General features: G+C 41.0%; 1 protein-coding gene across 3 annotated transcripts in view; it reads left to right on the top strand.

The window, feature by feature from the left end:
• Positions 1 to 20,664, top strand: part of CHST11 (carbohydrate sulfotransferase 11) — a 164,670-nt gene that overhangs the window by 39,245 nt on the left and 104,761 nt on the right. The window lies entirely within an intron of this gene.

The following is a 20,664-nucleotide window of genomic DNA, read 5'->3' as shown; positions in this document are numbered from 1 at the left end:
TACTGATGAAATATTTCTGGTTCCTGTGCAAACATTAGTTTTGTTTCCCAGCTTTGTGGGCGCTCTGGTAGGCATTAGCCAAATCCCCAGCTGGGGAGGCATTTCACAGCCGCAGGTCAAAGAATTAATGCAGACACGTCCAGAGTCAGCCTCTAGCAGGAAACTCAATACTTCAGTGTGAAGTGAAAAGAGCACATGTGCGTGGTGAAGGAGGAAAAAAGCCCACCCCCAGCATGATCTGCCCGGATCATGTGTTGAAGTGTGGATTATGCAGAGATCATGTTATCTGCTGGAATTAGTCATATGGATGTACAGCCTTTCCTTAAAAACAATCAGACCAACAGAAGATCCTGTTGAGGGGATGGGAAAGAAGGGCATGCTGTGGTGCATTTCTCATCTTTTGGGGGCGTTTTCAGAGATTTATTTGGCTTTCTGGCAGAGGACAAGCCTGAGGATTTGAACCCAGCATGTGGGCCTCCACTTCAGGTGGGGCCTGCTGAGGTGGTCATTATGATCTAAGATGGCTGCGCAGCTTCGGAACAGAAATAGTCTTAACACTTGGTGAACAAGTGGAGATATATCCAGGCTTCCAGTCTCTATAATCTCTATAATCCATTGCGCCTTAACTGGCCATGCTTTCTTTCCTTGGTGACTTGATGCATCAGCTTTTCTGCAGCGTTTGTCCCTGGGCACCCTGCTGTAGGTGGGCCTGCGTAGCTGGGGTTGAACCAGATGGCTCCGGAGGTCCTTTCCAACCTCAGCCATTCTGTGGGCCTGTGGTTCTAGGCATGCTTCTTACTAGGGCGCTCCCAGATACCAGGTACCTTGCATTCAGAAGACCTTGGGCTGCCCGCAGCTGCTATCTGCAGTGCTGGATGGAGTCAATGCTACTTTTATTCTGGGAGCTGCCTGTCTGAAGAGGAGCGGGTTCATCTGTTGCTTCATACAGATATTAAGTAACTACTAGTGATGAAAGGATTGCTTTGCTCTAACTATCGTTGTCAGAAAAGTTATCACAAAAAAGTAATTTACTCTTTCATATCTAATTAACAGTGTTACTTTCATCTTAAGGCTTTCTTATTATTTTCCTTTTTTCTTGTCTGGAATAAAAGTTTCAGAACCAGATGCTAATATTGATGGTTAATGTTTGGGAGAGAGCTTACATAAAATGTTCTGTCTATATCGTTGACTTTGCTTCACACATCAAAGCAATTCATCTTAAAGAAAAAAAAAAGAAAAAGGAAAGGGGAAAAGATGATTAGGAAAGCATGAAAAGTACAAGAAAAGCATTGTTTGATTAAGAACAAAATTCATAGACCACTCTATATGGGAATTAACTCCAGAGAATTTAAGAAAACATGTTTCTATAATGAGAACTTAAACTAAACAGATTGGCTCCTTTATGAAAAAAGAAAATATTTGGATGTAGAGTATAACTGCCTACACAAGGAGAATGTCTCTGGTCCTGGGGGTTCTTTTCTTCCTGTGGTTCCAAGTTAGTCAGCAAAATTCTGTCAAGGATGAGAAAAAGCATATTTTAACAGCAAATGCAGTGAGGCAGTGGCCCTGATTATCAGTGATGTGATAAATCCTCGGTTTCTTGGAGTGTTTATTTAAATTGGATAGAATTCTAAATAACATGCTCTACATTAGCCCTTAGCTCTACATTAGTAAGTTACTGAGAGAGGGAAGTTGTGAAAATGGAAGCTTGCTTTTTATGCAACCATCAACCCATTATATTTCTGATGCAAACTGAAACAGAACAAAAGATTTGGTTAATGGACTTTTTCTTGATTTAGGTATATGTATAGAACATTAAAAAATATTTTTAATCATCAATCCTTAAAAAGTAATAAGGGAGGAATACAAATCTGCTATGCGTTTATTAAGCAAGATGGCAAAATCCCTACCTCCAAAAATCTCAAACAGTCAAAATCTGTTGACAAAGCTGCCGCTCGTGTTCATTTCTTGATTGAAGATTCAGTGGACTATATGAGACCACTGTGATTTGGTTCTGCTTTGGTTTCATAGCTGAAAGCTAAATGTGATCTTAGGGGTTTGGAAAACTTGTGGCTTCCTGGCTACTTGTAATGTGTTTGAAACCAAAGGAGAAAAACTCTGGCTTGTTTGCTTGAAATGTTTTTAGCAGTGAGGTTGCTGTTCAGCTGAGAGTAACCAGGTTATCAGTCCTTGAAATCACATGGAAAAGCTTCCAACTTCTGTGGAGTGACTTGTGGTTAGAGTCACAGATGGAGATTACATTTGGACCACATCTTAATTTATTCTGCATATCCAGGAGGCACGGTATTAATTAGCAAGAGTATTGGGAGTTTTGCATCACAAGGCCTGAGCAGGAGTGATCCTGTCACTGTGCCTTTGATGCAAATTTGAACGCTGGTTCTGCAGCATGCTCCTGATGGGTTGGCCAGGACCTCAAAATTAGGCACCTGCATCCCCTTGGGGTCAGTGCCAGCCCACTGAAGGTTCAGCCTTCATATCACCCTACATTAATTGCTTTCCCAGAGCAGCAGCAAAGGGCTTTGCAACACCCCGGAATGATGCAGGGGATGGGTGGCTTGGCAGTGCTCCAGGATGACTTCCCCAGGGGTCTTGTCTCAGTGCCTAGGGTGTGGATGTGCAGCAATCTGGCACAGCAGGAACCTGGTGCTTCACTGGGGTTGTAGTAGGCATTACTGTAGAAAGGATTATACAGTAATCGATCTCTCTCCCTCTCCTGCTCTCTCCCCATCAAGCAAAGCAAAATTTGCCTTTGCAAGATTGAACAACCGTTACCTTCTGCTTTCCATAAAAATAAAGGCAATCTATAAATTTAGAGAGAGAGAGAGAGGGAAAGGCTGGTATCTTTTGATCACACTTGTGTGATTTACGCTCTTAATTTTGTGGGACTGTGCCAATTCCTTTCAGACATGGGTCAAGATAATTGTCATGGAAATTCTAGGTGAAAACTAAATTGTTTGATGAAGTGATTTTGATTCTCTGTGGCAGATGAAGTAGTTTAGTACAGAACGTTAATATTTATAGAGATAGGTAGCAATAGAATTGATTTTGATCACTAATCCTTGTAGCTTTGTAACCATTATAGATATGATTTGTTAGCTGTGTAAATATGAATTAGGGTTTACACAAAATGTTAACCCAGTTAGAGAAAAAACACCCGGCTGTTTTTATACCTCTACTGTTTATGCAGTCAGCAGTTCCATCTATTTTGCTGTTGCAGAACATTTACCAAAATGGTCCTATCTCATTCCACGGGAAGCTATTAGAAAAAAATTCTGTGACCTTTAACAGCAGCAAAATCTGTTCCAGTGTTAACACTTTCATGTAACCTTTATCAGGGTAATAATGTATGATGGTTGCACTCTGTCCATCTTGACATTTAGTGGAACTTTTATCTCACCTTTTGAATCTACTATTTAAAAAAAAAAAGTAGTGAAAAAAATGTCCCTGAAATTTCCAATATAATTGTTTAAATGGGCTATTTTTGAATAATGGTGCTATAAAAGTGAAGTGAAAAATCACAGCCTTTTAATATGTTCATCTCCTAACAAAGATGCATATTCCCTATCATCTACTTAGTGGATCTGCTTTTAAGCTGTTTCTTAGGCTTGTTGATGTATAAGATCTGCAGGTTATGACTTGGTGAACTTTCAATTCAGACACTTCTGTCAGTTTAGTTACATTTTTTGAATATTTTTCATAAGTTAATTTTTTAGCTTTTTATTAGTATAAGTTCATACAAGTGATTTATGACTGATATTACATCTTCTTTATTTGAAATCTCTAGTCTTGGACACTTGTTTAAAAAAATAATTAAGAAGTATCTATATAGGCTTGTTTCATATACAGATGGGTCTTTAGAGACTTTAGCACATAAACCATCATGAAAGATGACTGGAAATATTCTCCTGAGTACTCTAGACCTTTTAAAACCTCGCCCAAATTCTTAAATATTTCCCAGACAGACATGGTGCATCGAAATAGCTCCCTTGTTCATACAGATTGGAGAGTGTGGCTCAGAAGAAAATGTCCTCTAGAGGACCTTGAAAATATTTATTCTGGTGTAGCAGCCAAAGTTTAGTGAGAATAACTTTTGAATCAAGTTCTCCCTACAAAGAGTTTCTCTGAAGTTTTAACTGAAAACTATGCTTGTTTTGTTGTGCATTTACTCACTAATTTCAGCCTAGAAATCCAAGTTGGATTGTTGCTATATGGAGGAAGCAGTGCAGCACTGCTGAGCAGAAAGCCGGAATATGTGGAATGTACTGAGCCCCGTTCTTCTGCATCTTTTTGTTCTTGTGGGCTCCCAGCTCAACTCTGGGAAAATATCTCCCTTTTTCATTTCCCTCCTGCCCTGCAGCTCTTTGGGCTGGTGGGTCTGTGGAATTCAGTTTGAGGGACACGTACACGCAAAAATCTTGTTGTGTATGGGAAATGTGGAACAAATTGGCAACCTAAGGGATCACTCTTCCTTTTGTTTACATTTTCTCCCCTTCCCTTGTGCACTGTATAATAAAGAAAATACTGCCTTGAGAGGTAGAGGTTTGGAGGCTAAATTGGCCAAGACAAAAACTGGATTGTCACAACAGGGATTTTGTTGTTCTTCAACCTTACCTTGACAGCATGATTTCTGAGTATTGCTTTACTGAAATTGTGTATTTGTACATATGTTCCTTATTTAACAGGCAAGATCTTCTCCAACAGAGTCCAATGCAACCTGCAGTGGATTTTGTTGGACGGAGTGGTCCCAGGAGCTATATGATGCGTTCTTGAGGGTTGTCTACTGGCACCTTTGTCCTGATATCCTATTGGGTACAAATACATTAAAACTTTGTGCATTTTTACTTTTTTTTTTTATTTCTGAAGGAAAACATCAGTAGAATCATGTAGAATCACTTAAGTAGCCAGTCACAGGACTGCACATGAGTGTAAAGACAAGCACAGTGTTCATTGTCTTCAGTAAGCTGTTTTCTCTGCAGCTCATCATTAAAATCTTTCTTTCAGACCTTCTGATGAGATACTGGCAGATACAGAGGAGTTTTTTGGGATGGTATAGAAGAGAGAATAATCTCAGAAAGTCCGTGAGGAGAAACGGGGAAAAAACTAACGAACCTTATCTACTAAAAATCTTTGTGTATCTATAGTTTGTGAAAGTCTCAGTCTCATGGCATAAACTGTTGTGCTTCTTTGATCATCTGTAGGTGACAATTCAGTGTTCTCTATAGCTTATTGTGGTCTTGAGCAGCTTGGGGTTCCTTTCTGATGTTAGCCTTATCCTTCTTTACCTCTCATGAGTCTCTCGGAAGGTAGTGTTTTTCTTCAGGCTAGTTGGTTTTTCTTACTAGTGCTACCTAATGGTTCTTTTTTTCCAGCTGAACCCTTCAGCAGGACGTTAGAAATGCCAAAGTGCTGAGGGTGTACTCTGTCATCTTTGTAGTGAAAATGCTAAACATTTATTCTGTGTGAAACTTTCTTTCATCTGAGATTCTGAGAGGCAATGGCTAAAGGGAATACGTAAGACAGGTATAAGATTCAGAACTACTAACAGAAGCAAAGGAGAGAAAAATGTAGAGGAAAACGTATCTGGATGGTTTGATTACACTGATAGAAGTGTATCTCATGACTTGTGAGCATTAACAGTCTGTGTAATCACCAGACCATTCAGTCATTCCATTCAGTCATTGCATTCAGAAAAAAACAATTTCTTTCAGCCTTATTTAATAGAAGCCTTCATTTTCACAGCTGTCTTTGTAGCCATGCTTTTGTGGAGCACGAGTTGTATGGCTAAAATGAAGCATCTGTTATCCAGCTGGAGGCAGCAGGACAGAGGTGAGTCAAGTCCTGAGCTGAATTGGGTGAAGTTTTCAGCAACAAAGTGGAAAGAGCATTTACCTCCCCAGGGAGGAGCAGAGTGTTTGGGAAGCTTTGGTTAAGGTGCTGTTGGACATCTGCACGTCTGTGCTGGTGTTGCTGAGGAGTTGGATGGTGCAGACTGAGTTTTATAGTCGTGCTTCCATTGCTTAGCACTTCTCATGAAAAATATCCTACTGAAGGCTGTAGGCTGTTTTGTGGAGAAGTGCAACTTGGCAGCTGTGGGTGGATTTGTGAGGTGCGGCGTGCATTTATAGTGCAGTGTGAGTGACGGCGATGCCGGCAGCCCCTGGCGGAGGTAACACGGTGGGTTCTTGGCACTGTGGCACAGAGAAATGTTTCATACCCTCCTCAGTAGCACTTAGTGACATATTTCAGCAATCAAAACAATTCCAGGCTTTTTAATGCATGTTGTGTACATTAGGTATTTGCCGGTGTTCTTTAGAGAAGGAGTGGGTTTGGATATTTCCTGCAGGAACTCAAGATTTGTCAGAGCTGGATCGTTAGAATGGACTGTTAGGAAATGCAGGAAAGGAAAAGCACTGTGACTGTTGCTTCTTCTTTCTTACTAATCTGTGCTTCTGCAACGGGTGGTGGAAGGTTTTCGAATAAGCCAATGCAGAGCAATTGGAAAGATTTGTCTCATGGAAATGAATGTGATTATGAAGATACTTGGTACTTTATCACACTGGAAGAAGAAAAAGGAAGATCTTCTCACAGTTCTTTTTAATCTTACGTGTTTGGTTCCAGAGCAGTCTTCAAACCTAAGAGTTAATGTCAAGAAAGGGGTGTATGTAAGAACATATTAATGTGTAAAATTTGAAAACAAAAAAACACACAGCAGAATGCTTCTGGAATATGTTGGATAAACACTCAATTACCTTAAGTGGATCTTGTGGATGGTGATCAGTTTCCTTTTGTGTGAGGGTGCTGTTTATGCAATATGGCTTCTGGTTTACATAGCTCATTCTGTAGTTTCCAGTAGAAGCACCTATTGCAGATCTCCCTATCCTTTCCAGCTGTAACAACCTGTGCTGTATGCCCTGATTAGGAGCCTGGGGAAGCCTCTTCATTTGCTTTCAGACAACTGCAGCGTAACTTTGCTACCTGACAAAGGCAGCAGTGGAACAAATTTCTTGCAGGAATACCTATCTGTTACAAAGTTTAGGATGCACCTCCTCTTTCTAATGAAAATTATATTATACTTGAGAAAACTGTGTGTGCCAAAACACTGATGTCAGAGGAGAGGTATCCTAACCTTTTCATGCTAAGGTTTTGGGGGAATGAGGATCTGTTCTGCTATATGGCAAAACAATGCCTTATCTGTCACATTGGGCAGCATTTTGTGAAAACAGGACTCTGAAACTACCTGAGATATTGGTTGAGTTACAAAGCTGTAAAATATGTGACAAATAAATGGTTGACTAAAATCCTGAGGAATCCTATCCAGTGTTTGATAGGTACGAGTCTAGGGGAATAAGTGTGCATATGCTTAGTTGTCTTTGTTCCACTGGGGCAGGGACTACCTGGTGTTGAAGCAGCATAGATCTGTTGTTTATCTATATATGAAGGAAAAAACCTTACAAACTATTTGACCTTAGAATGCAGGTGTCAGCTGCGATCATTCAGTGTTGCAGCAGGATGCTGTATACAGTAAGTGTTGTTGAAGGAAGCTTTCCCACTTTGGGAAAAGCAGCATCCACAAGTTTTGAATCGCTTCTTCCTGAGACCCTCTGTATTTAAAAGGCATCCAAAAGCCCAGGTGAAGGATAACTTCCTTCTTTTGCAATAATTTAAAAAATCGGAATGAAGTTTTTCTGACTGCCCTGAACTGCTGTGATAAGATTGTGTGCTTTAAAATGTGCAATAGGAGAAGACAACTGGCCAGCATGCCAGACGCATTCCCTGGTATTCCTCTGATGGGCAGAAGGCAGATTGCTTTGGACAGTCTTTTGCAAGACAGAATGAAGACATTTTCCTCAGATTAGCGTTGTCTGAAGTCCACATGCTCCCAATACATTCACTGGCTTTGTGAGACAGTGGCAAAATGTCTCTCCAGAAATGAGCGTATGATAGTAATTGCAAAGGTACTGCAAATTTCCTGGCTTCATCAGCATGTGTTAAAATTTTATTTTCCTTTTCTTGGAAATGTCATCTCTTATTCATCCTAGAAATGCCTTCTCTGGGGGACGGGGTACATCAGTGGGGACATTCAAGAAAAGGTGCTATTTGCTTCATCAAAATATACCCTGAAATAGTACTACAGATTGAGACCATAGCTCTGTAGTATGCAAATAGTTCAGTAGAGCAACCTAATTTACTTTTAGAAAACCATAATTCTTCTGCCTTTTGTAACCAACAGTTTCAGGAAATTTTTCTTTCTCTCCCATCTTTAACTTCAGACCAAGGTAAAAAAGAATCCTCTTTTTCTGTTATATGAATTATTTTGAGTTGTTGATAGTAAAAATTTTCTTCATGTAGTATCAAACCTTAGCAAAAAGCCAGAACAAAGCAACTTTAATTTTCCAGCATTCCTGTTATCACAAAGATATCAAAGCCACAGGAAAAAGAGGATTCTACTTTACTTGAGAACATTTTGTGTAGTGACCTTATATCCTCCGGGTCTCAGTTGCAGCACTTTACATCTGCAAAGAGTCGTGTATGGAAAGTTTGGAATCTGCAGATTCTTGCAGTGAAGTAGCAAATCCCTCGAGTGGAAGTGTGTTCAACCTCCTTGATAAGTTGTGTTTTCAAAATCATTATAATGCTCCTAATTAACTAGAATATTCTTATAATTTTGTATCAGCAAGTGCAGTATGTGAATTGGCAGGCACAATGGAATAAAGTCAAGTTCCTGTGGCTCCCAGAGGATAAAGTAGGCTTCTGAGTCTGTTTGGACGAGATTGCCAAGATTGACGCTGCTTCACAGAACGCAGAACAATTTGCTTACTTCATTCTGCTTCCTTATGCCACAAACAAGAAAACATCTACTACAGAAATGGAGCTAGTGCGCTGAGCAATAATCACTGTCGCTTCCTTTCACCCTAGAAGTAAGGTTAACAGAGCTTGGGAAATTGCTTGAACCAGATGGTGAAGGTTGAATTGTGGAAGCATGTACAAAGCTCTGAGAAAATCTCCTCGAGAAATTAAATCCTTCCCATGCAATATTTTCCTTTTCCCTGCGCAGACAGCGTCTGTATCCTGCAGTCATACTTTCAGTGCAGAACCATGGTCTATTGTCATCCATTTCCTAAAAATTAGAGACTAATGAGTATCCCGTGCTTGAAAAACAAAACAAATGTGAAATAAATGTAACACCTGTGTTATTCCTCTTATTTAACATGCCCTGAGTGCTTTGGTTCTTTGATAAAAAAACAAAAGCAACCTAAAAAAGCGATTAGTCTGGCTTTGCTTGGCATTTAATTACTTCTGTAATAAATATTTATGTGCTTCTCCAACACACACGTATCATCTTTACATTGTATTAAGCAGCAAGACAATCAATATTTAATTTTATGCAAGCCCTAGGCAAAACATGAAGTTAATGAAGTTTACATTCTTGCCAGATAGCCACTGGGGATTTGTGCTTGTGTTTTAGCCAGCGTAATGAATTGGTATCTTGTAGACATGATTAGTTTCTAACAATTTGCTGCAATTGGAGCGGCTGTTTAAGATGAAGGGACATGGTTTGCAGTCCTTTAAATACGTAAGCGGAAGACATCTAATGGTAGTTTACGTTTGTCTTTATTTATCATCCAAAGATGCATACTTTTTGAAACTGATGGAATTGATGTTCAACACGGTGATCCTTCTGCAGGAGGCATGCTGACCACCCTTGTCCCCCTGCACATGGCAGTGGCTGATGGATATTTCAAACAGATTTGCACAAATGTATAACAGTGTTACTTATTAATATAAGCAAAACAGGAGGCTAAGCCTTGATAATCTTCAGGACAGGGTTTAATCCGTTAATAGACTCCATCTCATCCCCCAGCTGTAATTCCATCAGACATGCCACACCTCAGTATTTACCTCAGCCTTTCCCGATGCCAGCAATTGACTTGCTGCCTGCAGTCCTGACACGGGCCCCAACAGCTGCCCTCTCTCAGAAGGGATGTGGCATGCTCTTCATCCTTGGTGCTTACCTGCCTCTTGTGGGACATAGGTCTGGGGATGTCCCGTTGGGCTGCAGGTCCCACCCATCCCCTGTGGGACGGAGTAGGGAGATATGGGGTGCTCTGCTCGGTGCGAGGCCTCCAGCTCTGAGGTGGAGGATCCTTGCCTCTCAGTATGTATATTGGATAAGAAGTAGTAGCCAGTGTTGGAGAGGATCAGAAGTACAAAAGAACCACAAAGAACTGGAGGAAGATAAAAGGTGGCAGGATCTGAAATGACATGAACGCTACAGGAACACTGTAGGAGAGGGAGCTGGGCTTTTGAAGTGAAGTAAGAGGGGGATGCTCTGGGTTCATCATGGGCAAGATATCTTGATAACGTAGTCAGGCCATTTCCCTTCTTTTAGAAAGTATGCCAGAAATGGGCTTGACTTGCTCCAATTGAGAATATAGGTAGATGATATTTATTACTAAGAACCTATATTTGTATCCACTAGAAGTTTATAGAAAGGAAACAAAAGTTTTCACCATAGTTAAGCTGTCCAGGCTGCGAAACCAATTCCAGTTTCAAAGAGAGTCCAAGCATGAAAAGTAAAAGCTGTTTCCTCACTTACCACATCATTTTTTGTAGACAAAATGTTGTACTATTTTTAAAATTGTGAATGTTTGTTTGCATGTTCTTCTCCTTAGAGCTAAACTGTGGCCCTACTGTGTGCCAGTGCCTGAAGGGTGTGAGCAGCTCTGGTCAGCCAGGTTCTGCAAATGTGTCTTCAGTTTGCAAAGAATAATCTGAAAAAGCTAACAAAATGGTAAATAAAGCTGACCTAGAGACTGTAGCTAATTTGGCTGGTCAGAATTGAAGTGTCCCTGAAAATAAGCTGTTCTGTAAAATAAATAACCACAGGGATGAAGGCAATTCGGCTAGAAATTAGGAATTAGCTTTGCAGTAGAAAAGAGAGCCAGCTTGAGCAGAGAATGGGTTCTCAAGATGTTACCTGTGTTACTGCAGGCGGCTAACCCAGGACAGGGCTGATACAGCTCAACTGGGGAAGTTCGATGAACAGATTTGAAGAAGGAACCTGACAACTTGTTTGCTGGTGGCAGTGAGTTGTTTTGGTTAGTAAGCACTGCAGCTCTGGGAAGGTGCATGCATCCCGAATACATGACTTAGTGTAAGGAATTAGCATGTACATGGTGTGCAGAGTACTTCTACGCTGTTAGTAGAAGAGCAGAGATCTTGATTAAAAAGAAAAAAATAAATAACCTATTCTTCAGTCTAACCAGTCACGGACTTCCTTCTGTTAAAGTAAAATAATAATGCTGTATAAGGGAAGTTATTCGAAGTCAAAAGTGTCATATTGTTCCTTGCAGTAAATTCCCATGTCAAATATCCAGATAGCAGATTGGGTATGGTAATGACACGATCACTGGTAACACAGCATTGGTGCAGACAGAGATAATAGTGCTAGCTGAAGCTCATCACTTAAAAGACCATGGAGGATGCTAGGAAATAACTTTCTTTTTTGTGTTTAGCCCAACAGCAGATGTTTAACAGGATACTTTCACTGTATGTAGAGACAGAGACGAAGCCACAGCATGCTGCCAGCTACTCAGCTAGATGTGCTAATTATGTTCTACAGCAAATTTTATATTCCTGTTCAAACAATTGTAAGTTTTGTATGTTCGGGTGTAGATCTCCTGCCCAGGTTATGGCACTTAGCTGACAATGGGTCCACATGTTCCACTTGATTTTTTCCTTCTTGGAAATCTTACTTTCAAAGGCCTTTTGGATTACTAAAGCTTTCTCTTTTTTTTCTCCTTTAAGCCCTGATCCATGCTATCAGCTTTCCCAGGCTCCTCGGGCTTTGTACTCTGGCAGCATGGCTCCGTGTGTATTGGCTGCTGTCTTCTTTTCATCAGAGCATCTGGCCTATGCTTCCTCTGGTGTTTTGTCCCAACATGCCGTGCCATTCCTCCATAATGACAGCTGCATTTTCTCATGTTTCTTCTGGCTCTGCTCAGAGCTTGTGATGCAGACAGTGTGGAAGCACTTGCCCTTTCTTTGATCCCAGTGTGTTCTCTGGAAGTGTCCTTACCTGCCTTTTCTGCTTGGGATCTCAGTTCATGTCCTTCATTTTGCTACTAAAAGCCTCCTTCACCAGTTACAGAAGTGGCTTTCATTCGGTGCGTTAACTAGCTTTCCCTCCTCGTTTCCACTGCCTGTCCTCTACTGTTCCTGAGTCTGGCTGTTTCAGGCAGGGAAGGGATCTCTTGTCTCATCTCCCCTGCTCCCCATCACACGCTTTCTTGTAGTTAGAAAGTCTACATTTGCAAACTGCAGTATTTTAGTGCTGTAATTGTTGTTGTTTTTTTTTTAAAAAAAAAAGTTACTGTTGAGGCTACTAATTTTGTCAATACTTCTCATCTTTCATGGTGCACACCCTGGTGTTACGTATTTCCTTAGGCCATCTCAGTAGACTAGCTTAATCTGATTCAATTAATGTGCTAGAGGCGGAATCCTAAATCTCTCCACTTCACAGCTTGTGTTATTTCAGCAGCAGGTTAATAAGGCAAATTAAACTAGAAAACTGGTGTTTTTTAATCAGTGTAACTTTCTTAATTTAGGTTTAGAAGATAAGTAAGTCGTTTAAAAATCCCAGATCTACTCTTACCTTTTTGTGCTGTTATTTGTTTTGTTTTTATTTTATGTAGAGAAAGAAATGTCAGCATTTTTTTCAGTTATGCCCCAAATCAGAACAGGAGATAGAACTTCTCCCATTGAGCATATTTTAAATGCTATCCTTGTGTCAAGCTGTCGTTGCTTCATTTTCAGATCTTGTCTGTGTTCCTAACTTGGTGAAAAAGTGAAACTAGTGTTTTTCCCTTCTTTTTCAGCATAGGTTTTTGGAGGAATAAGTCCAAGATTAAGATTATCTGTAAATGATTTTGAATTGCGAGGATCCGTTTAATCAATCATATTTATGCATGTAAATCTAATTGCTTGCGTATGGCCCCTATTCAGCTTGCTGTTGGCATTGTCTGTGACTGGTATGGCCCACACTGAATACCACTACAGTGAGTTAGACAATGGAGGCCTGGATCAAGACTCAGCATGGGATAAATCCCAGCTCATTCCCTGTGACCCCAGAGAGCGAAGTCTGGCTGCTGTTGGTGCTTCAGTGCCAGTATGATGGGTTCACGCTGCCCAAGAAACCTCTCACCACATTTTACCTCCTTCCTCCGTGAAGCTCTGGTGGCTGCCAGAGCTGGGAGCCCTGTCTCGTGGAGGGTTTTGCCCTAGCACATTCTGCATTCAGTTCTGCACTTGCAGCCTCATCAATTAACACTTCTTGTATGTTGTGCTCCGTCCTGTTACAAATATGATGTATACAGCGTACGTGCCTTTGCTATCTAGGGAAGCTGTAGTTAGACATTTAGCAGCATATTCCTGGGCAGTTTCACTTCTGACAGGGTTTTTGTGTTATTTTGGGGTCTTCGTGGTATTTTCAGTGGCTTTTCATTTACTGTGGGTATTCTACTTTTGGAATTAACTAGATGTTTCAGCAAGCTGTGGGATTTCCAAGAAAAGTTGTTAACTTTTTTGTATCATGTGTATTTGCTGCAATTGTGGTTTCATAATCTTTCAAATTTCATTTATATATGGACTTTATGAAAGTTTTGTCACACATGTTGCCTGCTATTTATAGCACGTTGCTATCCTATATTAGTAATAATGCAAGTGAGAACGTTGAGGAAAATCAACATGTTTAATATTTAACTTAAATATATCTTCATTTTTCTTTTGCTTTAAATATTTTGTTCTTATATGATCACAGTTTCATTCTGGGTGTAGATCCATCCAAGCACAGTCACTGCTTGCTGACAGTAATGGAAGGAAGCTGCAGGCATGGTAGCAGCAGACATTTGTTGCTATTGTTTGAAGGAGCATCCATTTCTTCATGTCAGATTTGGGAAAAAGCATGTTCTTGTTTTTTCCTGGATGAGTAGAAAGAGAAGTCAGTATTTTCAGTGCTGTCAGGGGACAGTCAGTGGGTTTTTAAATAGGAACCGGAATTTAGGGTGTTAGTTTTTCTATTGGTAATTCTTAAGACTTTGGAACCAAATCTCAGTCGCTTTAAATTCATGTGGTACTGTCAAAGTCAGTGGATTTACTGAGATTTGTACCAGCTGTAGATGTGGCTCTGCGTCTTTTGATAGCACTGGAAATCATTAAAAAGAACAAGAAAAAAGCTTGCTCTTTGCTCTTTTTTTTTTTTTTCCCACAGATACCAGCACTTCTCTTTTTTCAGCTGAAAAGAAACCTCTACTTGTTGGCTGTGAGCAGTAGCATGCGTGCACATCAAATGATCTCAGATCGTGCCTTGCTTCCTCCAGCAAAAAGCTTAATCACGCTCCCGAGGTGGTACTTCGTTGCTCTACTTAATGAGTTGGTCAGGAGAGAGTTAGCAAAATAGCTCTTTGGAGAAGGAGGATACTTGCATAGGTTAGTCAGTCAAGCTATGTGCAGGAAGAGATTGATGCTGTAAGCCTGCGATACTCACCAGCTTACTGACCCCACACTGTCTTTGCTCCTCGCCCAGTGACAAATTTAGTGAGAAGAGCAAAGGAGTGGAAACCCATCAGGATTTACTACTTGCGCTATGTTGGACTGGCTAGGGCTGGAGTGGACGTGGCTTGGGGTGGGTTTAGAGTCCTTTTCCGTGATGGAATTACGCAGCAGACACACGTACCTGACACCACTATGATAAATGTAGCATACTGCTCATTGTGGTGTGCGTTCATTATCTGTGTTGTATCAGTGCAGCATTAGTCTCTGCATCTGTAGACCTGACATGTGAGTCTGTTTAAAACTCTCGGAAAGACTTGCTTAGCCAAGGCTCGTTGCCCTGTAACAGCTCCTCTGAGAGCTTTGGTGAGCATGGCAGAGTGGTTTGTCTCCCGGCAAATGCAGAGGACCTTTACCACAGCTGTGCTTATCTTGCACCATGCACATTACCAACGTGATCGGTGTAGTGCTTGTGACATTTTATTAGCTGGAGATTTAATGAAGTGTAGTTCTAAACCACGCAAACAAACACAACTCTTTTCAAATCCCAAAAGGTGGCAGTTGTCTTCCTGTGACAGTGCCTTTCACCTTGCCAGTCTCTGGGAAGCCCACTGACCCATGGACGAGTGGTGCAGATATCACTGGCAGTAATTTATCCTGTCACACACACAGTAAGGAATTCATAGAATTCATCATCAGAAATGTGGACTCGCATACATTTGTAAAGTGTCAGTTTGACAGAAATACTGACAGCTGGCATCCTTCCAGCAGACCAGTAATTGCTTAACTGTGAAAAATGGCAGAAGATGGAGATTTTCTTTTTCCAATACATTTGTCTAAAATACAGAAGTGGTGCTAATGTGATTTAATTCATAGCTCGTTGCTGTTACAGAGTCACCTTCAAGCCTTTGGGTCTGTCCTTCTTCTTTCTCCTCTGGCAGGCGATGTAGTTTATGACAGGAAGCTCATGAAAGGTCAGTGACTGAAATCAGGCGGTCTTGTACCTTGTTTGGTCTTTGTCCACTTCTTCCTGCCCATATTTTGAGACCAGAGTAGGACTGACATGCATTTTATGAATGTTTTTCTCAGGTTATAGAAGTTCAGATATTAAACATTCATTTCTACTGAGGTTGAAGTATGATCTTAAGTATTTAAATGAGTAATTTATGTAAGGGGAATTCCTACTGCTTCCTAAAATGATCATTTTTCATAATTTGCATTTGGATTTCCATATTCAATTAATCTAAAAATTCTATTCTTTAGTCTTACTCCCTTATTAGCTCTTTATATTAAAATGTGTTCTCAATGCTTGCCAACAGGCCTGTATTTTAAGCTAATTATGATTGTCATCCTTATCATACTTGATTACTTTTTCCCAAGGACAGAAATTGTTGGGCAAGTGGCATGGGGGTGGAAATTGGTGCTTTGAGCCAACAAATGTAACAGTGACAGAACTGGGACACGTTACCTGATCACTGAAATGACTCAGACCACTCGCAGATGAATTGTTTCCCTTGTTATTTCATGCAAACATGGCCCGGAGATTAAAGAAATTGATCCTCAAATCAGAAGATCTCTTCTACATTTCCAGCTCTGTCATCAGTTTGCTTTCTGACCTTTAGAAAGTTATGAATGTGTCTCTTCAGCAAGGTACTTCCACTGATTTTGTACTCGTATGCATGATGCAAGGCAAGTACTTCAATATACAGATAAATTTGTGCTAAAGTGATTTTACGTAGGAAGTCTGTAAGGGAACCAGCATTTGGGCCAGATATGAATTCCAGTGCAGTGTACAAACCATGGGGCACTTCTGCTTTATGGATAAGACCCAAAGCTCAAGCCCATTGGTTTGAAAAACGTGCTCAGAATTAATAAAAGGGCACAGGGTGTATGATGATGGCAGTGATGTGGACTAAAGCTGTAACTGGATTTTATCCTTCTCAAGTTAAATTGGTTAGCTCCTGCCAAATAAATATGAGCTGTTCTATGTGACATTTAAATACAGACAAGTACTAATGTACAGATTTTTTCATAAGGAATCTAAAGTGTGAGCATTTTTTTGCCAAGGCTGCTTTTGAATGCTCAGTTTTAGACATGGTATATTTTATCATCAGCTGTGTTCTTTTATCTTTAAATACCAGTTGTTTTGCAGTTTAGTAACTCTAAAATTCTTTGTGCCAAGAATAAGAGTCGTGCTTGCTGTCACTTGTAGTGGGGGAAAGGAAGGAGAAAGGTAAGTAGCACTGGTTAACACAGGTGTAGTTTGATGTATACCTTTGAAAAACCAATAGACGTGGAAAACAGATCTTGTCTGCCGGTGACCATTTTGCTTACATCTTCCATACGAATACAAGCTTCACTTGCATCTTTTACTATAGTGATGTTTTGAACTGTACTCTGGGTCTTCCCCCGTGGTTTTATGGCTCAGCCCCAGACCCGTGCTGCAAAGGGAGTTTTTTTCAGCCTGTGGCTGACAGCTTACTGGTGGATGTTTCCAGAGAGTGTCCACTGCTGGCAACCTCCCTGTCCTTTCATAGCGGCTTGGAGAGACGTGGCTTGGTCGTGAATTTAGCTTCAACTAGTAAGGTAGCACCAGACTGTGTTTTAGGAAATGGTGGTAGTCTGGGAAAGCTGCTGTGTTCAATTCTGGATTGTGTCATTTGTGTTTTGAAGAGCCTCCTTGGTGCGGCTCTGCCTGAATTCGGTGGCATAGGTTCCAGTGTAATGACACCTGTGAATTACAGAGTAATAACAAATCTTTACTGTGAAGTAAAATGCAATAACATTTTTTGTTTTGTTTTCTTGTGTTGTTGTTGGTTTTTTTTAAAGAAGCTTTCTCTTCAGGGGGAATTTTTTTTTTCCAAATAGGTGCATTTTTTCCTACGTCTTATTTTTACTTTATTGCTTTTTCCCTCATGTTCATTCTTTCTTTCTTTCTTTCCTCCTTTTTTTTTTTTCAATTAACTTTTACTCCATTGCAGAGGAGAAACATCTTGGGAAGGAAAGGAGCTTTAGGGAGGCAGAAGTGTTCTTGCTCTGCTCTATACTGCTCCATACAAATAGCAGTTCTGCTTACCACAGTGCAGTATATGTCAGAAATAAATGGTATCATCAGTGACCATGGCATGAGGCCTGCAGTTTGTACTGCTCCTATTCCCTCCATGGGATTTTGGGAGTGAGATTTACACAAGTGCTCATTTGAGGCATTAATGCATAGGCAGGGATGTTCCCAAGGGCCAGGCAGTTAGGCTGGCCTTCACCCCGTGCACAGTTAACATGCTGCCTAGTTCTGACGACTGCTTTTAATGGCTACATTTTGCTGGGTAGCTGAAAGTCATCTTTTGGCTTTTGTCATCTGCATATTATGCTTGCTGTGGCCAGTGAAAAACCATTTGTTTATCAGACATTTCCCCTCTTTAATCCTGAGCTAAGCTTTGCTGTGTGGAGGAGGAGTGGCATTGTTTTGAGGGCAGCTGTTTCTGTGAACAAGCTTGTGGAGACTGGGTAAAGGGTGCAAAGCTCTTCCCATGTTGTGTCTGGGTGCTTGGGAAGAAAAATGCTGTTTGGGTTTGGAAGAACCGTTTTGGTCACTGACTTGTCAATATTAAAGTCTATCTGAGCATCTAATCTCTCCTTTGAAGAGAGCGAAGAAGTCTGTGCTTTGTTTTGTCTGTGGGGAACAAGCAGATGCTATTTGAAACAGTGGCTATTCTTCAAAAAACAGTAGAGAAAGGAAATGAAGTTTTGCTTTTTTTTCCTTCAGTGTTGTCCTCGCAATAAAAAGCTGTGATGTAGCTTGTTGACTTTTTGATTAGACAAATAGCTCTGGGAAAACCCTGATGCTGGAAACCTTTAGTCATGTGCATAACTTAACTGTGTTTTGACTGTAAGAATAGCTGACAGATGAAAGAAATCCTTTCGTTTGCTTGGGACCAGCTGTGCTTTGGGTTTGTTTCCCCTTTCCTCTCAGTGCCCTATGCACTTCAAGTGGAGTTGGCTTGGAGGATAGGGATGACTTGACCCTTAGCTGCTTTTTGGAATAAGCTTCTAACAGAAAAGAGAAGTAAAAGGCAAGTATGTTTAAATATATGTTTGACAAATGGCTGTGATGCTCCGCAAACTGATAGGACAAAGCTGTAGGCAGAGCCAGCACCAGCTCTCTGAGGCTTTGTGGCTTCAAGAAGGGAATCTTGAGTGTGGAGGTGAATCTCCTGTGGCAGGAGCTTTCTGGAGCACTATGAGTCCAGAATAGGTGGGTGATTCTGCATTGTCCAGACAGGGACACTAGCTGCTGTGGGGGAAGCACTTGGAAAGCTGAATGATGCCCTCGGTATTATGAAGAAACTCACAAGTGGGAGTTTATAAAGGAGTTCACACCAAACCCCCAACCACATATTATTTCTAAAAGCTTGAACTTTGTTCAGCCTGAGATAGTTTATTTGAACACCACTGTGCGTATGACAAGAGGACAGCAGTAATGCAGCACAGAGAGAAGAGAATCTGCGCAACAATCTTTTTTTTCCCCCCTACTTAGGATATTTCTTAGCCAGTCACAAATTAAATGACATCCCAAGAGTGCTGGGGTTGGCGTGGCTGTTGGTGGGCATAGGCATTAGGGCTGTTCTCCTCTCTTTTCAGGGAAGTAGCAGAGCTGCAGCAGGAACAGTGAAATTGTCCTGACATTGTAAGCAGAGTATATAGCAAAACACTGTATTTTAATTTCCCCATAGTATAAAGATGACACAAATGAACATCTGCAGAGCACAGAATTAATCCTGTTCATGTGGGAGGATCTAAATAAATCACAGGTTACCTTCACCCTGCACTCATTTCTTGCTTTGCAATTACCTCAGGGTGATTAGAAGCTGCGATTTTTTAGGTTCACTCCCATCTTTAGGTATATCCTTTATATCCTCCTTTACTCTGCGACAACAAAAAGAACAAAAAAATAATACAGCTAAGATCTTGAACAGCAAAATTAGCTAGTGGTGGTGGTTTGGATTTTTTTCTTTGATATGCATATTCAGCTTTCATTAGAAATTAGTACACATTTGGCAGCAAATACAGCAAATGTGGTTTCCACGGTATTAATGCCAGTGGGGTTGTCATCCTGGGGTCTTCTCATTTTCTTTTGTATTTGGGGTCCCATTTTTCAGGAAATCGTTCATAGCTGAAGTAGAGGTATGAGTCTATCTTCATTTTGAGGCAGTTTGTATTTGTCTCAAATCTTTTTGTTCTGACCCCAGTTTTAGCAGGAGGGGATCTTTGGTGGGACCTCTAAATTTCTGGTGCATTCTGTTATGAAGTAACATATGCAGTCTTGGAATATTTTTCATACTCGCTGCCTTTAATTGTGTGGGGGGTAGTTGTATTTTGTTTAAGCATTTGTCATATAGAATTGAAAGACAGCATATAAAATGGAGAGCAAGCACTCAGCAGCATCTCTGCTCCGGTCTAATCATGCCTTTGTGCGCCCGCAACAGCACTCTTGACCTCGAACTCTGTCATCTTTCTTAACTGCATAGCTACAATGAAAACAAAGAGCCAAGTAAAAGCTATAAATAAAAACAGGCATGCCTCATGGCCGCCCTGTCCTTGTAATTTTCCTGCTTCTGAAGCCTTTTGTTCCTTCTGTTGTTTTTTTGTGTAGTTCATCTAGTTTAGGACTTCTGTGTGTATGGGGCCTCTTAGCAACAGACAAAGGGAGCGCTGAGCTAGGCCCACGGGCACTAAGACACTCAGGGGAAGTTTAGGTTGGATATTAGCGAAAAACTTCTACTCAGAAAGAGTGATGCTGCACTGGCACAGGCTGCCCAGGGAGGTGGTGGAGTCACCATCCCTGGAGGTGTTCCAGAACCATGTGACTGGCACTGAGGGATATGGTTAGTGGGCATGGTGGGGCGTGGGTTGATGGCTACCCCTTTTACCCCAGCTCGAACTCAACTTGGCCACTGGGGTAAAAGGGAACAAGAATTTCAAGAGGCCCCACCTTGAGTACTGTGTCCAATTTTGGGCCCCTCACTGCAAGAAAGGCATTGAGGCGCTGGAGTGTGTTCAGAGGAGGGCGACGAAGCTGGTGAGGGGTCTGGAGCA

The sequence above is a fragment of the Numida meleagris genome, chromosome 1 (genome assembly GCF_002078875.1).
Source record: "Numida meleagris isolate 19003 breed g44 Domestic line chromosome 1, NumMel1.0, whole genome shotgun sequence".
NCBI classification, from domain to species: Eukaryota; Metazoa; Chordata; class Aves; order Galliformes; family Numididae; genus Numida; species Numida meleagris.
Note: the sequence above shows the minus strand (reverse complement) of the source record. Positions and strands in the feature narration are given on the sequence as shown.